This window comes from Pan paniscus, chromosome 12 (assembly GCF_029289425.2).
Source record: "Pan paniscus chromosome 12, NHGRI_mPanPan1-v2.0_pri, whole genome shotgun sequence".
Taxonomy (NCBI): domain Eukaryota; kingdom Metazoa; phylum Chordata; class Mammalia; order Primates; family Hominidae; genus Pan; species Pan paniscus.
In genome coordinates, this window is record NC_073261.2 from 44840519 (window position 1) to 44851351 (window position 10833).

The following is a 10833-nucleotide window of genomic DNA, read 5'->3' on the forward strand; positions in this document are numbered from 1 at the left end:
AATCTTCTACATTGCCACCTAATCTACATGCCTAAGATTTAGGCATGCAAAATGTTTCTGGATTTGACTTTGTTACATGGGTTTGTATCTGTCATTTTCCTTTATTTTAATTTCTATCATTTAATGATACATCTTGATCTCAAACTAGGACACACACACCTTGCTCTTATTCAAAATCACTTTATTATTAGCGCTTTAATTATCCACATGTCACTTAGAACTAGTTTTTCAGTTTTCTTTGGTTGTAATAGCATTATATTTATAGAGAATTTAGAAATAATTGACATTTCTAAAATATAATCACCCTCCTCATGAATGTTGGGTATCTGTTCTTTTATCTTAATCCTTTTTTAGTGTATTAATTTTCTTCATAAGTCCATTCAGGTTTATATTAATTTCATATTTTTTTAACTCTGAGTCAAATTACATAATTTTAGATCTTTTAAAATATAATTTTATTTTCTAATTGCATGCTTAATATAGGTAAATTCTCTTATTAGTATAAATGTAGAAGAAATAATTATCATGCCTACAGATAGTAATATTAGACTTTTTATTTTTCTAATCTTCATATATTTCATTCATTTTTCTTCAGTTCACTTTAGGAACATCTAGGAAGTACAAATTAAGAAGAACATTAATATTGGCAATTATTATCTTATTCCTGATTGTTAACATAAAGTCTTTAAGATTTTACCATAAAGATAAAAATTGCTGATTAATTTTGTATTTCATCAGGCTGAGTATATTTTCTTCTAATTAAATTTTAAAAGATTTATACATATATATAACTATGTTAAATAAATGCTATCCATTTTTCTGCATTTTATAATGATAATATGCCTCTTCTTTTCTACTGTTTGCAAATAAAGTAAGTTAAATATATATGTATATATACAATACATGTACAGTGATAGGCCCTCATAGATTTGATTTGATGATTAGAAATTTAGGATTTTCTATGTGCGTGTGTGTGTGTGTGTGTGTGTGTGTGTGTGTGTGTATATATATATATATATATATACACACAAAGTGAGATGGAGTCTCACTTTGTTGCCCAGGCTGGAGTGCAGAAGTGTGACCTCTGCTCACTGCAACCTCTTTCTCCCAGGTTCAAGTGAGTCTTGTGCCTCAGCCTCCCAAGTAGCTGGGATTACACACACACCCCACCATGCCCAGCTAAGTTTTGTATTTTTAGTAGAGATAGGCATTTCACCATGTTGGCTAGGCTGGTCTCAAACTCCTGACCTCAAGTTAATCCTCCTGCCTCGGCCTCCCAAAGTGTTGGGACTACAGGTGTGAGCCACTGCGCCCAGCGGCCACATGTATATTTATAAGTAATATTGTTAACTAATTTTTTGGTATATTGTGATGGCTAATTTTATGTGTAAACTTGACTGGGCCACTGGTTGCCCACATAGTTGGTCAAATATTTTCCTGAGTGTTTCTATGAGGGTGTGAGGGTGTTTTGGATGTGATTAACATTTAAATCGGTAGACTCAGTAATGCAGATTGCTCTCCCTAATGTGGATGAGCCTCAGTCAGTCAGTTGAAGGCCTGAGTAGAACTAAAGGCTGATCCTCTTCTGACTAAGAGAGAATTCCTCCTGCCTGACTGCTTTCAAACTGGGACATTGCCTTTTTCTTACCTTCAAACTTGAACTGAAACATCAGCTCAACCCGGGTCTTGAGTTTTCTGCCCTCAGGACAGGAGCTAAAGCATCTATTTTCCTGGTCCTCAAGCTTTTCAGCTCAACTAGAATTTGCACCATTGGCATTCCTGGGGATCCAGCTTGTTGATTCACCCTGCAGATATTGGGATTTTCCAGTCTTCATAATCATGACAGTGAATTCCTTTTAATACATTTCTTTCCATATATACATCCTGTTGGTTTTGTTTATTTAAAAAATCCTGGCTAGTAAATCTACCGTCCTTATCTAATTTGGGTATAACGTTATTCTAGCCTTATAAAACTAGTTGAAAAGAACTTTTACTCTCTTTTCACTCAGTGGAATAGTTTGCATAATATAGGAATTATTTCTTCCTAAAATTTGTGTGACACTGTCAATAGAGTAATTTAGGCCTTGTGTATTCTTTCAAAACCTTTTCACTTTCTTTAGATGCCAATATGGTTAGAAATAGACATTCTGGAAAACACTCTCACCTTAATTACTGAGCACTGCTCAGTATCTATGTTTTCAAATATTTTTTAAATAATATCCTCTTATGTTGCCTAACTCTTCTCTTTTCTAACTAAATATGACCTTTCTAATAATGATCATTAGGGTTTTTCTCATTTTTCCTGGTCAATCTTCCAGAGGCTTATCTATGTACTTTTTTGTTTTAAATAATGTACTTACAGCCATTTTCTCCTCTTTACTGTAAGAATGTTTTTTATTTAGTTAATACCTACCACTATCTTTATTTAATTCTATTTCTTCTTGCAGTTTTTATGTTTTTTCCTTATTCTAACTTCCTAATTTAGATGATTATCCCAATAAGCATTTAAGATAAAATTACCCTGAAGTACTACTTTAGCTTCACCCACGTGATGTTATATAGAATTTTCATTTTTTTCTTTTGATTAAATTTATAAATGTTTTAGTGATATGGTTTGGCTGTTCCCCCACGACCCCCAAGTCTCACCTTGAATTGTAATAATCCCCATGTGTTAAGGGCAGGGCCAGGTGGAGATAATTGAATCATCAGACTGGTTTCCCCAATACAGTTCTCGGGGTAGTAAATGAATCTTAGGAGATGTGATGGTTTTATAAATGGGAGTTCCTCTGCACAAGCTCTCTTGCCTGCCACCATTTAAAACGTTCCTTTACTCTTTGTCTTTTGCCATGATCGTGAGGTCTCTCCAGCCATGTGGAACTGTGAGTCCACTAAACCTATTTCCTTTATAAATTACCCAGTCTTGGGTATGACTTTATTAGCAGTGTAAGAATAGACTAATACATTTAGTAAAATATTTATTATTGAATCCAAGACCTATTTAGAAGGAACTTTAATAATTCTCAAATATAAAAGCTTATGTAAAATATCTTTGGTTTCTGAGCATTTAAAGGAGTTATAGAGAGTACGAGCTTATGACACATGGTCCTTCAAATTTATTGAGCATTAATAAAGTACCACCTGTTCCATTTTAAGAAAAATATCTCATGTAGGAGTTAGAAAAAATTTTAACCTTCTAATTTGCAAGTTCGGTGTTCTAGAATGTCTGTTCAAAACTTCTGTATATCCTTATTATTTTTTGTATTTAATGTGTTTCTTTCTTTCTTAGAAAACTCTTCTCCATTGTGTTGACACATTCGATAATATGTTCTTGAAATTTCTCCTATTAGTTATATTTTTGCTTTATATCTTTTGAAGCTATATTATTAGGCATAAAATAGCTTAGAGGGTTTTTTGGTAAATTGTTTATTATTATATGCATCAATCACTTTTTTCCTTATTACATCTTTTATTGTTATAAAGTCTATTACTTTGCTATCAATATACCACATTAATGTGGGGGGGTAATATATACATCGTATTCCTTTTGCTATAGTCTTATTTTCAAACTTCCTATGCTTTATATTTTATGTTTAGCTATTTTAAAAAGCATAAAATATCAAAATTCGAATTCAAAGAATTCAGATATTAATTTTAAGAAATATAGATTACAGCAAAACTATATATTAATATATTTACAGAAACAAAAGCAGAATTGTGTAGTTCCCCTGGACATTTCAACTGATGCTTTTATCTTGAAAGTTTCTTTTTTCTTTAACCTTCTGTTTTTTTTCTTTAGATGTACAGAAGACCACTTGGTTTGTGTGTATGCCCTGAATTACATTTCTTTCCTCTCAAATGCAACATTTAATTTCAGTGTTTCATTTCTGTAATTTATTTGAGTTTGATACTACCTCACTTCTGCTAAATGTAGGCAACTTTGCCAAACATTGGACATATAAACATTGGCATATACTCTCTACTTTTGAGGGCCTTTGGTCTAGTTGTTTAGGCCATTCATGCATGTGAAAATATAAATAACAGTAACAGCACTGCTTAGTCTACTATACACAAAGTGACAAATGAGTGGTCCACATGGCTAACTGCTAAGAAGGTTCATTATCAGCCTCTTCTTCAAGCAGACAGATACTTAATTTTTATATCCCTCAGGGTTCATTGTTTGCAGTTTTCCCTTCTATTCAGCACAACTGTGGCAGCTGGAGTAATGTTTAATTGGAAAAAAACAGATCATCAATGTCATCCTGCCATCAGCTGGATCATCTGTTAGAAGTGCTTAAAAGTTGCAATTTTATGGATGTGTGGGTGTATTAAATTCCAAACAAGTTCAGGTCAAAACATTTCTCAAAGTAGGAAAACAAATTAAAATTCCATCACCTAGAAAACTTAAAAATCAAGAATCTGAAGCAATAGTTATTTTTTAAATTAACATTCATTTTGACATTTTCAGTAGAATTGGGTTGCTTTCCTCTGATATGTATTTGTAACTATAAAGTAAAAAATAATGGATAATAGTCAATGGACAGCAAGAGCAAGGTCTAATCCTTTCTAATTTGCAATCCGCAGAACAGTTTCTGAAATAACAGACATACTATTTAGTATGAAATAAATTACAGCCCCTACTCTAAAAGGTGATTTACTACAAAAATAACTAACTTTTCATGATCTACTAAATTATTTGAATTTCTGTCCAGATAGAGATGTATAGGGATGCATTCTATAAATCCTTGTTTTTACTTTACCACTGAATTGTTTGCTTTTCTTCCAAGTTATCAGCATTCTGGTAATCGTCTCTCACTGTCTCATCCTGCTTATTTTTAATTTTCTCTAATGTCTTTGAAAAATCGGCCTTTAGTTTAGACATAACAATTTTCTTCTGCTTTTCATCATGCAATTTATTAATGCTCAGCCATAGGCTTTGCACAGTTAATTCAGTGTATGGAATTGGTTTATTTTTATTTCTTTTCTCAATTCACCCCTTTCTGTCACTTAGGTCCAAACAAAGGGCAACTGATCTGTGATTCTGTGATTCTGGAAAATTATCTTCCTCTCATTCCAGTGTCCACTGATATTTCTCACATGCAAAACACTGAGGGGGGGTTTAAGTAAATCTGCTTGTGGCCTCCCATTACTTTTATATTTGAACTGTTCCCTTATTCACTCAATGTTGAATTTGTTGAAAGAAAAAGTAATCCCATGTTCCTGTTTCTCTAAGAAAAGATACATCAATTTGAAGAAAATATATTGATTTGAACAGCTTTAGAAAAAGCTGTTTTATTTGTAACCCGCTTCTTTCTATGACTCCACAGTCAGTGATTCCGTATCTGCTATTGTACAGCCAATGAAGGAAGACAGGGTGGTCATATGGGGAAAGACATACAGTTCCACAGCCCTGATGTGGTCTCATTTCTTTGTTCAGAAAAATTTTAAAACATTTGCAGAACAGCAAAGCTCTGATTCAAACTGGCAACTGACTACCAATCCCGGCATGGAACACAATTGCCTGTGTAAATTTCACATATCATAGGATTGAATTCGGGAAAGGGGTATATCTATGATCTAACTGCTGCTAGAATCAGAAGTGAGCACAGAAACTGAAATAAGTAAGATTAAAGATGATCACACACCAAACAAACAAAAAAAAGGCAAAAGCAAAAGTAGTTTTAAATGTGTGCCATTATATGGAGTGAGTGATGAGAATTCTGTATAATATAAAGGTTTGTGTAACAAAACATAGGTATTATAATATTATCCTGGAACATATTAAAATTTTAAAAGTACTTTTCTAAAAATTATTGAAACATTTCTCTGATTCTTAACGGAATATACACTCATTTTTCTCATTAGACTTCCTATTGTCTCATAAAGGTAAAGTGAATGTTTTGTTTTCTAAATCTTTGATTTATACACTTTGTAAAATGGTCTGAATTAACACAAACACACACAGACATACACACACACAAGATTTTTTATATCTTTGGATAAATCTTACATTCTTGTTCTGTGTTTCTTACTGAATTATTTCTCCAATATTTGGACAGAAAGCAAATAACAAAATCTACCGTTAGGTTGAAGACCATATCCACTGAAATATGTTTTACTGAAATATTTTTTGCAATGTTAATGGGCAGGTATGATGTGTACATGAGTAATTGGGGGAAGGGGGCCTCAGTATTTCAAACGCCTTTGACAGCTATAATGTATACCCCCACATGTGCACATTAAATGCCAAAACTTGATCAAAGAAACATTGCAATCTGAATTCTGAAAACAGGATGTCCAGGGGGATATGATTAATTGGACAAAATTAAGAAAGAGAGAAAAAGAGATATAGCATAAGCTTGATTATAAAAATCCCAAGATACCAGAATGATTTTTAAATTAGGTCAAATAAATCACAAATTTTATACAATAAAAAGCAAAATTAAGATGTTTGCTACTCCCAAGAGGTTAAAGAGCCTAGAAAGAAAAATATCTGCAAAAAGAGTTTAGAAAAAATTATGGATAAAAAGTTACAATGAGTTTTAATTTGAAAACATTTTTTGTTTCAATTGTGGTTTACCAGAGAGCTTTATAAAACATATGAGTTACTTTACAGTGTTAGATATCTACACCAGGAATTATATGGTATTATTTGAATGAGTTTCTTTCTACAGGCTCAGAATTACCTATGAACATCAAATGTATTTGATAATTCAAAAATTATAAATTAATTTGATTATTAATTTAATTACTATGATAATTGGCTGAATATTCTGAAAATACTTGTGTATATTTGATTGAGATGGGGGTAGACTTCAGATCATGGAAGACACATAGTGGTGAGAGGGTTGATTCTGGGGTGAGCCTATCTGTTGGAACCCTGGCTGTACAACTTAGATGCTGTGATTGATGTTGAGTTTAAGCAGTTCTTAATCTCTAAACTCAGTTTCCTAATCTCTAAATTTGAAGATAAGATTATTCCCCTTACATTTATTGTTTAGCATAATAATAATCTACGCTATTTTGTGCTCACTAATACTAGCACACAATAAAAATTGACTCTTTTCGTGAAGCTATTTATACCCCACCCCCTTATTTTCTCTGTTGGTTAAATATCAACTCAAAGGGGAGAAAATCTTCTGTTTTCTCTAATTAGTTAGAGTCTAGTGAATAAAATAACACACAAATTCCTTCTTATGACAGTGTTGTGTTAACCTTTCTTCACCTACCTTCTACACTAAATATATACATAGAACACTAAATAAACGTATTCTGTTCTAAATCACTATGCATATATAATTATTATGACAAAAAGTTTGGGAAGAATTGTGACCTAATATTCTAAAATGTAGCTGGATAGGTAAATTGTCTCAATTCTTCTATACACAATTTTCTTGCTGCCAGAATCCGCAGGGCTCTTGAAAGATAAACCAGAATTTTAATAGAAATCAGCTGGTGTAGTCAACATAGTTAGTTGGATTGGACCTCACTCTCAGCTGCTGTTGCCACTTTGAATGTTCTCCTGTTTTGACTCACTTCGATGTGTTCTTTCCAGCTTTTTATTTCAACTCCGCAGTCTATTCTCAAATTATGTTCCTCATCTGGTAAATACTTTCTAATGGCTTCCCAGCCCACTTAAGATAAAGGCCTACAGGGAAGGCTCTTCATGACCTCCTTCCACCCACTCCTCCTTTACCTTTCAGATCTTATCTCCTGCCATTCTCCCTCGTGCTCCACCTATCCACACTCATGTCCTTGGTGAGCCCTCAATGTATTCCCAACACAGAGATTTTGAATTTGTTGCTCCATTAACTATGTTGTTTTTGACCCAGATCTAGAATACTGGGTTCATTCCAGTAGTAGAAATCTTTTTGTTGTATCATATCAAGTGTGGTGGAGAGGACAATGCTCTGCCTCCAAAGTTGTCCACATTCTATGCCCCAGAGCATGTCAGAACATGCGTCTATGTTGCCTTACATAACAAGAGACTTTGCAAAGTGATTAAAGATCTGGAGATGGGGAGAGTATCTCGAATCATCCAGGAGTGCCTGATATAATCACAAGTATCCTAGTAAGAGGAAGGAAAGAGGCTCAAAGTTGGAGAAAAGGCAATGCAATGATGAAAGCAGAGGGAGAAGAGACAATGTCAAATGGAGCCATAAGCCAAGGAATAAGGACAGCTCTAGAAGCTGGAAAAGGCAATACAATAAATTGTCCCTCAGAGCCTCTGGAAAAAGCACAGCTGCCAACAACTATTTTAGAAGGTCTGATCTTCAGAACCATACTATGATGAATTTGTCTTGCTTTAAGCCTCTAAGTTTGTGGTAATTTGTTAAAGCAGCCAGAGGAAACTAATACATCGAGTTTTCCTTGATAGCCCCTTTGTGTAGGATTGAGTCATGTGATTAGTTCTGATTACTAGGCTGTGAGCAGAAGGGATATGTATGGCTTTGAGACTGAAGCATGTATCATAAAAACTGATGTGTGACTCTCTAGTCTCTCTCCCACAGTACAGAGACATCCAGAGCCATGTGCTCCTGTGCAGTACAAATAAGATGGAGCTGCCACCTGCCTTGGTGCCTCACTGACTATGGGGAGCAGAGCACCTCACCAACCCTTACTGAACGTGCAACAAATGCAAGAAATCATCTTTGGTTGAATTATCCCACTGATATTGCAGAGTTAATCTGTTACTAGAGCATAGACTGTCACTGTGAATTATATGCTTTTCCTTAAGTTCCTTTGCCAAGTGTCACCTCAGAAAGAACTTCCCTGACCACATTTAATTTTTTTGTTTTAAATCTAAAAGCAACATCTTTCTCTGGTAATAAATTTCCCTTGCCTTGGTTTATTTTATTGTTTTTTTTTCCAGTGGCAATCTTCACCAAATGATGCTCTACATTTTTTACTTATTTTATCGTCTCTCCAACAAGAAAGCTCCAACACAGACGAGATTTTTATCTGCTTATCACTGCTTTTTCCCAGCACCAGAATAATGCCTAACAGGTGATAAGAGCTCAGTAAATGATCACAGAAAGAATAAATGGGCTTGTGAGGTGACTATCCATTCATTTTTGACCACTTTGTTGATGATTAGAGTTGTTTTAACTCATTTCCTGACTTTGACTTCTGCCCCAGGCTGAATAAGCCCACTGCTTTATTTCTGAGCCATTTCTTCAATTCTTCTCATCTACAAATTTTACTTTGCCAAGTGTGGTTAGAGTTCTTCCAATTCTTTTGTCTCCCCTGCACTTTGATAGAAACAAAAATATGAAGTATAGAACAAGGAATGAGAATATTTGGACCAAAAACAAACCACATGCTAAAACTTGGGGTACAGAAATAAATGTAGCCAATCTTGAAGGAGCTCTTAATCATGAGAGGGATGGTATGCAATCAGGACACAGTTACAACCAGTGACTACAAACATTCATTACCTGTTACCAAAATACTGAGTGTAAGGCCCAGAATCTAAAGACAATTTTCTGGATGATGTTATGTTTAAACTGGGTAATTTGTCATTTATTCAGAAAATTTATTTATTGACTACTCACTACTTAACAGTCACTCTAATAAGTGCTGGAAATATAATAGGAAGCACAACTCACACGATGATTGCCCTCATACAGCCTAGTGACCTATGGGATTAGTAGAGACTTGGGAAGAAAGAAGAGCGACATTCTTTTCAGCAAAAATAGCAAGAGAAATTGCATGTTGGTGATAATAAATTGGAGATGATCTGAAATGTCTAAGTTACAGGTACACGTGGGAGAAGGAGCAGTATATAGAGAAAACCAGCGGAGGCCTTGTACTAACAATATGTCAAAGGCTTTAGAAGTTTTTCATGAAGAAAATTTGGGGTCACTAAAATGATTTAGAAGAATAGCATGATCATGTATACAATTTAGAAAAATTGTTCTGTAAAAAATGTAGTAGATAGATGGGAAGAGAACAAGACTATGAGTAGGTGTCCTATTAGAATTTCATTATAACAATCCTGGCCAGGTGTGGTAGCTCATGCCTGTAATCCCAGCAGTTAGGGAGGCCAAGGCAGGCAGATCATCTGAGGTCAGGAGTTCAACACCATCCTGGCCAACATGATGAAACCCCGTCTCTACTAAAAATACAAAAATTAGCTGGGTGTGGTGGCACATGCTTGTAGTCCTAGCTACTTGGGAGGCTGAGGCAGGACAATCTCTTGAACCCAGTAGGCAGAGGTTGCAGTGAGCAGAGATCACGCCATTGCACTCCAGTCTGGCAACAGAATGAGACTCCGTCTCAAAAAGTAAATAAATAAATACATAAATAAATAAATACAAAAATGATCTGGGTGTGGTGGTGGGTGCCTGTAATCCCAGCTACTAAGGAGGCTGAGGCAAGAGAATAGCTTGAACCTGGGAGGCGGAGGTTGCAGTAAGCCAAGATCCAGCACTCCAGCCTGGGTGACAAAAGCAAAACTCTGTCTCAAAAAAAAAAAAAAAAGAATTTTTTATAACAATCCTAACAATAAATTATAAGTTTCTTTGAAGATAGGCATGGCTGTGAGTATAGAGATTAGCTGAATGATACAGTGAAAGTTAAGGTTTCAAACCTCAAGGGAAAAGATTGGTTTAGAAATAAAGTCAATCAAGATATTGGACACAGACCTTTTATTGTGAAATATCTTGATTGAGACCAGGCAGGTGGTAACCTTAATTTAATTGGTATTTTCTATGTGCTCTGGTAATGATTTTCTCCCTCCTGGATCTCAAGCCATATGCTATGTTTTAAGTGCTTTTTTTTTGAGATCTTCTTAGATAATGCCTGTTAATTTCAGAAAGATATTTAGTTTATCAT